Source organism: Pristis pectinata, chromosome 27 (genome assembly GCF_009764475.1).
Source record: "Pristis pectinata isolate sPriPec2 chromosome 27, sPriPec2.1.pri, whole genome shotgun sequence".
Classification (NCBI taxonomy): Eukaryota; Metazoa; Chordata; class Chondrichthyes; order Rhinopristiformes; family Pristidae; genus Pristis; species Pristis pectinata.
The window spans coordinates 16,474,303-16,487,197 of NC_067431.1; positions in this window are offsets into that span (position 1 = coordinate 16,474,303).

Below are 12,895 nucleotides of genomic sequence, written 5' to 3' on the forward strand. Positions count from 1 at the left end.
TGTTGTCGTGCAGAATCCAACACTGTTTAAACAAAGGTACAACACATTTGTGCTATTACAGACTGTTGGGGCTCTTTGTGACAAGAGTTTGGGGGGAAAAAAAATTAACTGCTGTGGCCCACACAAAATTGATGCAAGTGCCCTGCTCGACACCATTTCAGTACACATATATAAACAGCAGAATTTCTATCCTGATATATTTCCTGATATTCCATTAAACTGCCAAAGCAGCATGAATTAATAAATTTATTTGCTTTTTAGGGTGTTTGAATAGCATTGTGTGAGTCTGGAATGCTGTTACAGAAAACCTTAAAAGGATCATAGTGTTGCCAAGAATGGTTTAAACCAAAGTGTTTGGGCTCCCTTGTGTATCACCATACTGTTCCAGAACACTAGGCAGGACTGTAAAAGTTCTGGTTCCATTTTTTGTTGCTACTGCCATTTAGTCACAAAACTGAGACTTCATCAGCCAGCCATCATATGTGCACAATGGCACTCTTCCAGCTCCTCGAGAATGCTGTTAACAGCCATGTGACAGAGCTGGTTATTTCAGGGAGTGTGTCTACAGAGGAACCATATCACCCATGGGGGATATCCTCTGTTCATTGGGGCCTCAAAGATGCATCAGAACTGGCTGCAAAAGACACTAGCAGAAGTTTACTTGGGAGGTCTTAGTTAGGAGAAACATGCCCCATAGTGCTTACAATTAACCTCATGAGATTTACAAAGATGTGTCCTCAAAACTTAAGACATCTTCATTACTTCTACAGCTCTTGCCTTTAATCACACTCTGTCAAAACCTTTCCTTACAACACTGTTGCACGCACACACAAACTTCTTCTCCCTCCATTCTTCTCTCTGCCTATCCATTGTCCCTGTTCCTCTGCCTGTACTTCTCCCTGCCTTCTGTCCCTGCTCATCTGTGTGACTTTCTCTAACTTTCTCCATTCATTGTGCCTCTCCCTTTCCATGTCCGTGCTGCTCAGCGTCGATCTCTCCATTACCCTTCATTGCTGCTCTGCCTCTCACCCTATTTGTCTGCCTGTCTGCCTCTCTGCCCTTTCCTATGTGGCTCTCCTTGTTTATCAATTTTCCTGTTATTCTCTCCCACATTCAGTCTGTGCTCCATTCCCTTCTTCTGAATTTGTTGCTGCTGCAAGGTCTCAGACCTGTTCCTTGCACACAACACTGGTGCTTCTAACTGGGGAGTCATAGGCTATCCTCAGGATCAAGGATGATTTACCTCCACTCTGGTTCTTGTGGGTTGTGAGGTGGTCAGTGAGGCCAATATGGGAACTGCAGGAGGTGGCTGCCAGGGCAAGTGGGTAGTGAGGTGGCCTGCTCCTGCTATTCATGCAGGGTTTACGTGTGCTCCTAATGCAAGGTTCTGACTACCATCCCGAATGTTCATTCTTCACTTTGAGCGGTCAAGAATCTGTGGGCAAGTTCCATTTCTTCAAGGAAGCTTTAAGCACATCTTTTAATATTTTTTCCTGTCCACCTAGTTATCCCTTCCCACAGCAGTGCTAGGAATAGTATGTCGGTTTCAGGAGTCAAGTGTTGGGCTTGTGAGCAACATGGTCTGCCAAATTAGTTGATTGAGAGTAATACATTGCTCCTCACCTCCAACTGGGGGGAGTATTGCAAAGGCCAAAGCTGGGATCCATTAAGCAGGGTTGTGAGAGGCTTGGAAGACAGGGAGATTCTCACTGAGCTGAAGGAAAAGGAAGAAAATGAGGGCAAAGCCCCATTCAGTCCAGGTGTTCAACACTAGGAACCCTACGCTAGGCTTTTTTGAACAGAAAGCTTTTCTGGATGTGTTTTGAGGCAGCATTTGATATGAGAAAGTCTCTCATGAACCCTGTAATATACCCCTCTCTCCCTCTCTCATATAACTATACATATGCTTAAGCCACTATTCCCTCTTCCCTCACCTCCAACCACCCCCCTCCCCCCAGCAGCCAGTCTTCCAAGAAAGCTGCAGTGTCATGTCTACTTTACCACTTTTCCCAATTGTATGTATTGCAGGCAAAGGTCATCTTGAACAAACAGCTGACACAGTAAACCAAAGGCAACCCATCTTGGGAGAACAGGTTGACACCTCTGGTGGAGAATGTTGGACAGTGGGTGCTGGGCCTGGGGGGCCCTAGGAATTAGAAGAAATGGAGCTTGTCTGAGATCGGCAACAAAATGAATTCATTATATTTAGCACAATCTCACTCATCAGCACTAAGAGGGCTCATTTTCAAGCACCGTCATTGAATAGAGACTACTGATATCAGTGGGGCATAAAATCAGTGCAATAGCCAGATGCAAACAATGATTTGTAGCACATAAATTCACTAAGCTACACCCAACCAAGTGGACACTCCAGCGGTCAAAGGTTTATGAATTGTAGCAAGTCCATGTTTCAGTACTTTCATGACCTAGCATGCCAGCTCTCTAATCTAGTATCTTCCCTTACAGCACACCAGCCAGTCATTGCCTGGGCTTGTCTTTTGGACAAATTATGCAGTGCACCATGGACCACAACAATGCAAGGGACCGGAATGATGCAGGCAGCAAAATCAACTTGTGATCTTCCCTGTTTTGGTCTTTACTAAGCTCTTAGTAGTGCTGTGACTGCCAGTGCAGTGATGCACAGATGATATGTTTGGAGCTCTGAATAGAGTGAGCAACCATTTGAGCACTCGTAGGTGTTCAGTCCCATAGGTCACTGTGGTCCCTGACAGAGATAAGATATCTTTGTTAGTCACATGTACATCGAAACACACAGTGAAATGCATCTTTTGCGTAGAGTGTTCTGGGGGCAGCCCGCAAGTGTCGCCACGCTTCCGGTGCCAACATAGCATGCCCACAACTTCCTAACCCATACGTCTTTGGAATGTGGGAGGAAACCCATGCAGTCACAGGGAGAACGTGCAAACTCCTTATAGACAGTGGTGGGAATTGAACCTGGGTCACTGGTACTGTGAAGCATTATGCTAACTGCTACACTAGATAGCAGTCACTGACTAAGAATGAATGAGTTGTGGGAATTGCCAACGTACAATTAGAAAGGTCCTCTGTTGGTTTACCACTGATTGGGTGATGAAAGAATGTACTCCCTTCCTGTTGTGAATTGAAGCACTTAATGTCCATGTGAGCACAGTCTATAAGTAGCTGCATTTTGGAAAAGTCTGCAATGTCAGCAAGTCCATGTCTCTGGCCTGTGTGCTTCAGTGGGCTGAAGGACAGATAGAAGAAGCTTCCTTTTCTTTAGCAGGGATTGTCAATGACCGCCATAATGCAAAGTCAAACAGCAAACTGTAAGATATGGCACGTATCAACAGCTACCACCTGGAATGATCCTAAGGCTAAGAAGTTGAGATGGGTGGCCTTGATTTTGAATGTGAGGTCAATCCAGGCTTGTATGTAAGCTTGTTTTTTTATTTAGGTTTTATGAGATTACACATCACTATGATGACTACCTTGTGGAAGTGTGGCCCGTGTTGATGTTGCTCTTCTGAGAAGTTCAGAAAAGAACATGGATCCTGGGTGGATAGAGTCTTAAGTAATAAGCCCCTTATACAGTTGCAATGTGTTGCCTGGGAGGTCTCTGTTGCAGGTCCAAGCCGTCCATCAAAAGGAGCCGGAGGTTTAGGCAAATCCTCATTGTAAAAGACTTAAGAATGACTCAGTCTTCAGTGTAAGCAACATGCAGTATTGGTTGCCAGACTGCACAATGCTGCACAGCTGTCTGGCTATGGAAGTGGGTTGATTGTAATTAATCCCGTAAATAGTGCTGTTTCTGAACAACTGGCATTCTTAAAAGCTGGTTGATTTATGAGTGAATGATAACAGATGTTTCTCAGACCAGTGTGGTTGAAAATCTCACTGCTGGCGAATCTTGGGCACTGCATTACCACTGATGTTATTTGATGGAATTTCACAATGGTAAAAAGACCCCACTGAACATGAAAATCTCAACTAAAACTTGGAGATACTCAGAAATGTTGAAAATTGTTTTGCTCTGCAATAATACAATTTTTACCCGCACGGTGATGCTTTTTGGAGTTGTGCAAATGAATTTCCAGTCCTGTTGTGTCAGTTTTTATGTGGGTGTTGGGTTGGGGTGGGATGCTGGGGTCACTATAACCTCTGTGCCAAGTAAACTGCAAAACCACTGTAAAATGGCATTTAAGCACCCTTCCAGATTTCTATGGCTCCAAATTATAAATCATGATGAACAGCAGGAAGATCCTCACAGAAATTAATTCCCAAAATATCCAACCCCCTCCCTTTCTCAGATATTTAAAAACTTTTTCTCAATGTGCCATGAATGGCACACACTGTCTTGAATATTCCTGGTATTGGAAGATGTGAATTTTGGTATAGTTTAGCAGGGAGATTGCTCTTCATTTATTATATTTGGGGGAAAAATTGTTTGGTATCAGTCTCATTTCAAATTGTTGATTATGTTCTGTGTAAAGGAATTATAAACTTTATCTTTTTGCTGTGTAAGAAGTTGTCAGTTGCCATATCTCCCATTTTATTTTCACAAAAGAGAATGTTTACTGGAGTTAACAATGAAACCGTATGCATCATTCTATACTGGATGGAATGAATGAACACCTTAGTCCAATAGAGGTAGCACTGGTAGCAAAATTTCAGCTATCTCGTGCAATGCCTAAACTCTGGGCCTTCTAACTTTGTACTCCCTGCGCCCTGGATCAGACTTTCCAGATATATGTCAGTAGATGCTTTATAAGAAACAGGAAGTGTCAGTGTAGATTGTGATTTACCTCACTGGATTGTGCTATCCATTGTTGTGTGCCAGGGAAAGCTTCAGCTTGTTAAAGTGTGTCCATCAGGAAGGTAGAAAGATTTAGACCACTTTCAGCCTCTTACAGAATTCTGCAATCTTTGTGAAAATAAGTAGGTAGCACAGGAAGTTATTTGGTTTTCGGCTGCTGTTTAGAGATGGGTATGCACTTTGCAACCAATATATCTGGAAACTTTTACCACAAAGTATTTCCCATATATCAGCTTCTCAAACTTTTGGTGGAATGCATACAATGCACTGCAACTTGGAGGTAAACCTTGCCTTTCACCTCTGATATGTTGTCTCCTTCATCACCAACAATAGGAGTTCCTGAATTCAATTTTGTATTTATGGTATATTTCACAAGTGAAGGCTGAGCATTTCATAAGCAGGGAAAGGGAAAACCTTAAGACTAGTAGTTCTCTTATTTAAGGAAATTTCCCTTGCTGTGTGGAACCTGGGATAATGTAGCCTTATTAAGATCTATTGCCTTATTTTGGTAGAAAAAATATAAAAGGAAACAGTACCACATCACAGCTTGATCACATCCTACACACCTATAGGTTATGAATGTATGTCTAGGGGAAAATTGTTGCAAATAGTCACAATGGAGAGAAGGTGGGCCATGTTTCCTTCAGGATGTGTTCTCAGTAATGCTTACCTATATTAATGACTGGAATTATTGGGATGTGAATTTTTTTGATTAGAAACAAACCTTCAACTATAGTCTGTCCCCTCCCTTCCAACTCTTTCTACTTGTCAAATTTTGGATTTGGCAGAGAATTAGTATAACTATCCAGAGGTGGATTGGTATCTTGCTCTCTCGATCTCTTCCTACTTTGGTTGCTCTCTTGTAGAATCATAGAAAATTACAGTACAGAAGGAGCCCATATTGCCAATGCAACCCAGAAATGAGCTACTTACACCATCTTTAGGCTCCCACTTTGCAGAACCCAGTCTATTGGCCCATAGACACAAGACTGCAGATGCTGGAATCTGGAACAACATACAAAAAGCTGGAGGAACGCAGCAGGTCAGGCAGCATCTACGGAGGGAAATGGACAGTCGACATTTCGGGTTGAGACATTTGATCAGGACACTATTGACCTGTATTGTGGCACCTCAAATACTCACCTATTTAAACAGGATTAGGGTTTCTTCCTCCACTAAGTATTTAGTCCCAGACCTTTCACCATATTTTGCGTAGAAAACAAATTGTTCTCAATCATCCTATAATCCAGCCACCAATTACTTTAAATTTATAGCCCCTACTTATTGACCTTTCTGCTAACCCTCTTTTTTGATCAGCTTGTGTGGTCCTTTTATAGTTCTAAGCACCTCAGTAAATCTCTCCTCAGCTTCTTTTATTCTGTCTTCATAACTAAATTTCTCTGACTCTTATAACATCCTCCTAAATTCCTCCTCTACCCTCTGTGGTACTTTAACATCCTTCCAAAACTCTAATTGTGCAGCCCAGCTAGTATTTTAGTGTGCCTTGGCTAATAGAGGCATATATCCCATATGGCTTCTTAACTACTTTATCAATTTCTAAGTTCTCTACAGAACTTTGCAGGGCAAAGGAAGGAATCACAACAGTGTCTGAGGGGATATAGAGCCGCAATGGAGAGGAGAAAATATTAAATTACTGTTTCTTATAGAGTCTAAATATTGCAGATACTGGCATTATAAACTAGAAGTAAAAATTGCTGTAAACCCTCAGCTGGTCAGATAAATCAATGCAGAAATTAAATAGAGTTAATATTCAGTGTCCTGATGCTGGGTTTCGACCTGAATCGTCGACAGTTCCTTTCCTCCCACAGATGCTGCTCAACTTGCTGAATTCCTCCAGCAGATTGTTTGTTGCTCCAGATTCCAGCATCTGCAGTCTCTTCTGTCTCTTGTTAACAATCAGCTTGCTGCTTTAACCTCGGAACTGCTAGGGTAAAGTATGTGGTAGGGCAAAAGGTGGTGCAAAGCAAAAAGTAATGGTAATAGGATAAGTATAGAAACATAAGATGGGTTTCAAAAGACTGCAGATGTTTACAGCAGAATATAAGGGGGAAGGAGGCAGGGTTTGTTGTGGAAGAAAGGTGGGGGGACCCCAGGGGCATGAACTATGTGTTTGATGAGTACCAACAGTGGATCCCTGCTACAAGCACCAATCCACCCTACCTCCATATGTTCAATATTTAAATGAAGCTCTATTGACAACAAGCCTGATCTGCGGTCTGATACCAGACTTGTTAAGGAAAATAACATGGTGGTAGCATCCTTTTTAATAACAACTCCCCTCTGGGAATAGTTTAAAATAATATCAGTAATCCAGTTTTTTATTCTTCAAGCTGTAGAATAATTAGGAAATTAGTTTTTGATAATATCTTCCAACTAAAAGAAAATTCTGGAATTCAAGAATGTGCCTTAAATATATTTACATCCTGAAAAAAGTAACTGCTTTTTAATACTACAGTGCCTCATTTGCAAGAAGCTCCCTTCTTCTGGGAATGATGCCAAGCAGAAGCAATCTTTCTGAATGAGTTTAGAAAGCTGCTGAGACCTGCAGCACGCTGACACTAGAAGCACCCTAGTCAGCAGTACTGTGCTGCTGATTAATATGGCAATACACTGCGTATCGTCCATTAGCATCCATTACATCTTCCTTAGCAATCTGATTAGGAGTCGGGGCACCATTTTTGGTGAAATAATCATTTCATTTCTCAAATTCCATGACAATATGGACAATCAATTTACAACTTTCACTTGGTGCTACTGAGGTGTAAAATATTGTTCTATTAAAAAGATTTATGGTGAAATATTCAAAAATAACTTTTTTTATTAATTCTGTTAATTAAGGAGAACACTAAATGTAAATTGTTTCATTTTATGCTTTCAATAGCTAAATTAAGATACTTTGGTGTTAAGGCATCCACCTCACTCTAGAGGGTCCCTGCCACCTGCATAATGCTGTCTTGGAATCACAACAGGGAACTTAACTTGAAATTACATAGAATAACAGAGGTTGAAGGAAGCAATTCAGCGTGGCTTTTGTGAGTTTTATTTGATGTGGTTGTAATGTCAGAAGCAGGAAATGCATGATCTTTGTCTTACTGTGCTGAATTTTTGTTTGTGAAGGACAGTGTATTTAAATGTCTAGAGAATTAAGTGATTGCTAAAAATGCTGAATAAAATGATTTTAGTTTTCTCCCCTTGTAATGTACACTTGGTAAAGTTTCACATGTGTTACATGTGACTGAAACAGTGAGAGTCAGATGACTATTTCATCATGAAAGAAAATGCAGTTCCATCATAAGAACCACCTGATGTCCAAGTACACTATGGGATAAATTCTGGCATGCACATTTTGGGGCTTGATTCAGATTAGTAAATTTGAAAACTGTATCCTTTTCAGTAACTGGTAGCATAGGGACAATGCCCAAGTCCACTGGGGAGCTCAAATATGCATTGTCCAGCATTTGTATATGGAAAGGACCTAATGACTGTTTTACATTTACTTTCCTTATTGAGCTCACTGCCTGCCCTATTAGGACAAATTAAGGCTCAATCAAGTTTATTTGCCATCATTTCCAATTGAACACACTGGGTTGTAATCTGAATCATGGATCCTGGCCACTTTGCTCTTACCCCCAACCTCCCCACCATCTCACTCCAAATCACTGCCATCTGATTCATCCAGCACTGAGGGCAATATCAGCCCCTCAGCTGCAACCTTGTATAAAAACACCTCACTGAAATAGGAGATCAAATGCAGAAATATTTGTTAATCAGTTCAACTAAACAACATTCGATCAGCAGTAATCTATTAGCATAAAAATGTGCATAGGCTGTATGTTTGGATGTATCTGTATGTGGTCAGAAGTGTGCTGTACTGCAGTTTCACTACACTCACCAGCTGTGAGCCAGCCTTTGTGTCACTTCTGCTTAGGCCATTATAATATCACTTGGCTTACTAGTGAGCAAGACCTAGGAATTGGAATGGCTTGTATAAATGGTCTACAGTGCTGTCAAATGTCTGATTGACATGAGGTTTGCACTCAGCTATAGTTTCAGGGATTTATGATACTTAGAGAGGATGCAGTTCCCAGAGGGGCCACAGCACAGAATGTACTCAGCAATTATTAGCAGCAAGAGAGTCAAGGATCAGACTCACTCAGAAACTCCAACTAATTAACCTTTGGAGCCTTTCTGAGCTTGTGAGTGAAGAACATTGATTCAATGCTGGGCTAAATCCTTTGGTAGCCAAGTTAGAGCTCTTCAGAATCACCAGACCAGACTTATGGAAAATGTTACACTCTTGCAGAGTTTGCAATTGTTAACGGACACCACCTACTTTGAGGAATGTGATTGTTGAGGAAAGATGAAAGAAATTGAGGATTTATCTCGTAGATAGGGGATGAAATAAAAGCAAAAGACACTGCAAAGAGAAATAAACTAGTTAACACTTTAGGTGTATATCACTGTAACTGAAGATCATACATCCCAAACATTAATCTGCAGTTTTTCTATCCAGAGACTAGAGGCACTGTCATGTATTTTCAGCACTTTCAGCCTGTGACACAATTTCCTGTGTGTTGTTAAACCTGTAATATAGTACAGAAAAATTATGTCTTCAGCTGTTTAAAAATTCTAGTCCATCATAAATGGATGTGGCAGATGTGTGCAGAAATAGAGTGCCAATCCTCCACTGAAAATCTCAGTACTGAAAATATGGCACCCAATACTTCTCTCAGAGTCTGGAATTGGAAGGTTGTCTGCCACAGGAGTAATCAGGCTAGTACTGTGCCTGAGAGTGGTGAATGTGGTTGTGGGGGTGGGGGGCATTGATGACCGGGGAGCAGAACTTTCAAAGGCGGTGATTCAGGTTGGGGAAATGGTGCTGTTGTCAGAAAACTGGGGCCTTGGGCTTGGGCATTTGTGGGATTGAGAGTGACATTGGGGCAGTGGGGAGGGCACAGTACCCAGAATATGATGGTAAGGAATTCACTTACTTAACAGGTAGCCTAGTCTGGCACTGCCATAGGAAGACCATGTTCTGCCCATTTGGGATGCCCATGAATGAGAACTGTCAACTTTAGCTCAGTACTCTTGTCTCTGACTGGGATGGATGTGGGTTCAAGCTGCACTTCAGTATTTGAGCATATAGTCTGGACATACCAGCATCATACTGAAGGAGTACTGGAGCTGCTTTTCAAATGAATGTTACATTAGAAGTCACATTTACCTGAAGTGCTCTGGTGGTATATCTGGTATCAAAGAAGGCCAGAGAAACTCTTCCTGCGCCGTCTACAATATTTTTAATCAGCATCACCAAAACCACAGAAACAGTATTCATCTCATTTGGTGGTATTTAGGAGATATTTTTGTGTCCATTTTGCCAAAAGTAATTCATTGCTTGTGAAGTACTTTTGCATGTCTTGAAAATTTGAAATTCAAATTGTTCCTTTAAAATGTGTAGCAAAGCACTTCAAGTGGTCTTCTGTCATTCATGACTTTTTGTATATTCTTTGAATGGAAGTGAATACATTATCTGCAGGACAATGTGATTCTCCAGCTTTTAAATATGTTCACCTACGGAACGGGCTTGGTGGCTGTGTTGACAGCTGAAGCTCCTGGTTTGGCAGTGACCGATAAAAAACATGCCAACAAATGTAGTTTGGAACAATGTCTTAACAACAATTGGGACCAGTCACTCAGCCCATCAAATCTACTCCACTACTTAATAAGATCATGACAAATCTGATTGTAACCTCAAATCTGCATTTCTGTGTTCCCACAGTAAACTCTCTTCTCCTTGCTTGTTAAGAATCTACCTACCTTTGCCTAAAGAAATTTCAAAGACTCGACTTCCACCACCTTTTGAAGAAGAGGCTCTCTGAAAGAAATATCATTGTTCTCTAACTTAAATGTGTGATCCCTTATTTTTAAACAGCGACATCTAATTCTAGATTCTTCTACAAGAGGAAACATTCATTCTGTCTAAGCCTCTCAGGATCTTATATGTCTAAATCAAGTCGCTTCTCAGTCTTCTGGACTGCAGCAATTACAAGCCCAGGCAGTCCAAGCTTTCCTCATAAGACAACCAGCTCCTTCCAGGTATTAGTCTAGTAAATGTTCTCTGAACTGCTTCCAATGCATTAATATCCTTTCTTAAATAAAGAGACCAATATCATACACAGTACTCCATATGTGCTTACTGTGCTCAGTTCTGGTCGCCTCACTACAGGAAAGATGTGGAAGCCATAGAGAAGGTGCAGAGGAGATTTACAAGGATGCTGCCTGGGATGTGGAGCATGCCTTATGAAAGAAGGTTGAGGGAACTCAGCCTTTTCTCCTTGGAGAGACGGAGGATGAGGGGGGACCTGATAGAGGTGTATAAGATGATGAGAGGTATTGATAGGGTAGATAGAGGCTTTTCCCCAGGGCTGAACTGATGGCCACAAGAGGACATAGGTTTAAGGTGCTGGGGAGTAGATAGAGAGGAGATGTCAGGGGTAAGTTTTTTACTCAGAGAGTGGTGAGTGCGTGGAATGGGCTGCCGGAAACAGTGGCGGAGGCTGATACGATAGGGTCTTTCAAGAGACTGTTAGATCGGTATATGGAGCTGAGTAAAATAAGAGGGCTGTGGGTAAGCCTAGTAATTTCTAGGGTAGGGACATGTTCGGCACAGCTTTGTGGGCCGAAGGGCCTGAATTGTGCTGTAATTGTTCTATGTGATCTCGACCCTTTTATAAGTGAAGCATAATTTGTATTCGGTCTCTCTAAATGATAACATTTTGTTGGCTTTTCCAGTTACCTGCTGTATCTCCATATTAGCCTTTTGTGAATCAAGCACTGGGACACCCAGACCCCTCTGCATCTCAGAACTCTCACCATTTAGATAGTATGCTTTCTTATTTTACCAGTTTCATACTATACTTCATTTGCCAGATCCTTGCCCACTCATTTAACCTGTCTCTGTGCCTTTGTAAATGAAAATAAAAGAAATTGCAGATGCTGAAAATCTGAAACAAAGCCAGAAAATGCTGGAACAACTCAGTAGTCCAGGCAGCATGTGTGCAAAGAGAAACAGTCTTTGGGTCTGCGTCCAGTCATTAGAACTAAATGTCGCAGACCTGGAACATTGACTGTTTCTCTTTCCGCAAATGCTGCTTGACCTGCTGAGTTTTTCCAGCTTTTTCTATTTTTTTTTATTATTGCTTTGTAGCCTTTGTAACCCTTTATATAATTTACCTAGTTGCCTATCTGGAATGTCATCATTAAATTTAACAGCCATACCTTTGGTGTCTTTAAATGTTAGGCCCAGTAGTTTTCCCTGTGGCACACTACTAGTTACATCTTGCCAACCTGAGAAAAGACCCATTTATGACTCCTGTCTGTATCTTGTTGGTCAGCCAATCTTTTATCCTCACCAATATGTTACTTCCTACACCATAAGTTTGTATTTTTCACAATAACCTTTGATGTGACAATTAAATGCCTCCTGGAAGTATATGTACAATACATCCACTGGGCCTATTTTATCCACAGCATGTATTACTTCTTCAAAAAATAACTTGGTCAGACATGACTTCCCTTTCAGAAAACCAATTGACTTTGCCCAATTATCATGATTTTTTTCAGAGTGCCTTTGTATAATGACTTTAATAATAGCTTCTATAATTTCCCCAATGACAGATGTCCAACTAATGGGCATGCTGTTTCCTGCTTTTTCTCTCCCTGTGAGGGAATCTAGAACAAGTACCCACTGTCTAAGTATAAGGGGTTGCCCACAATTTTTTTTACTCTTAGCGAACTGTGAATCTTTGGAACTCTCTTCCTTAAAGAGTAGTGGAAGCAGAGTCATGGACTACTTTTAAGTCAGGAAGATTATCACTCTGACCTAGTCTGGAGACAGTAGTTCAAATTAGTTAGCTTCTGACTGTAGGGAAGGGAGGGGTGAATCCAACAAGTTTTCTCTCTCCTGATTATTTTTCAATTATTGCTGTTGCAAAATGCACATTTATAAATTCAGAAAAATTTGGCTTGTCTGTCATTGGCACCATTAACTGGGAAAAACATGAAGAGCATGATTTGGTG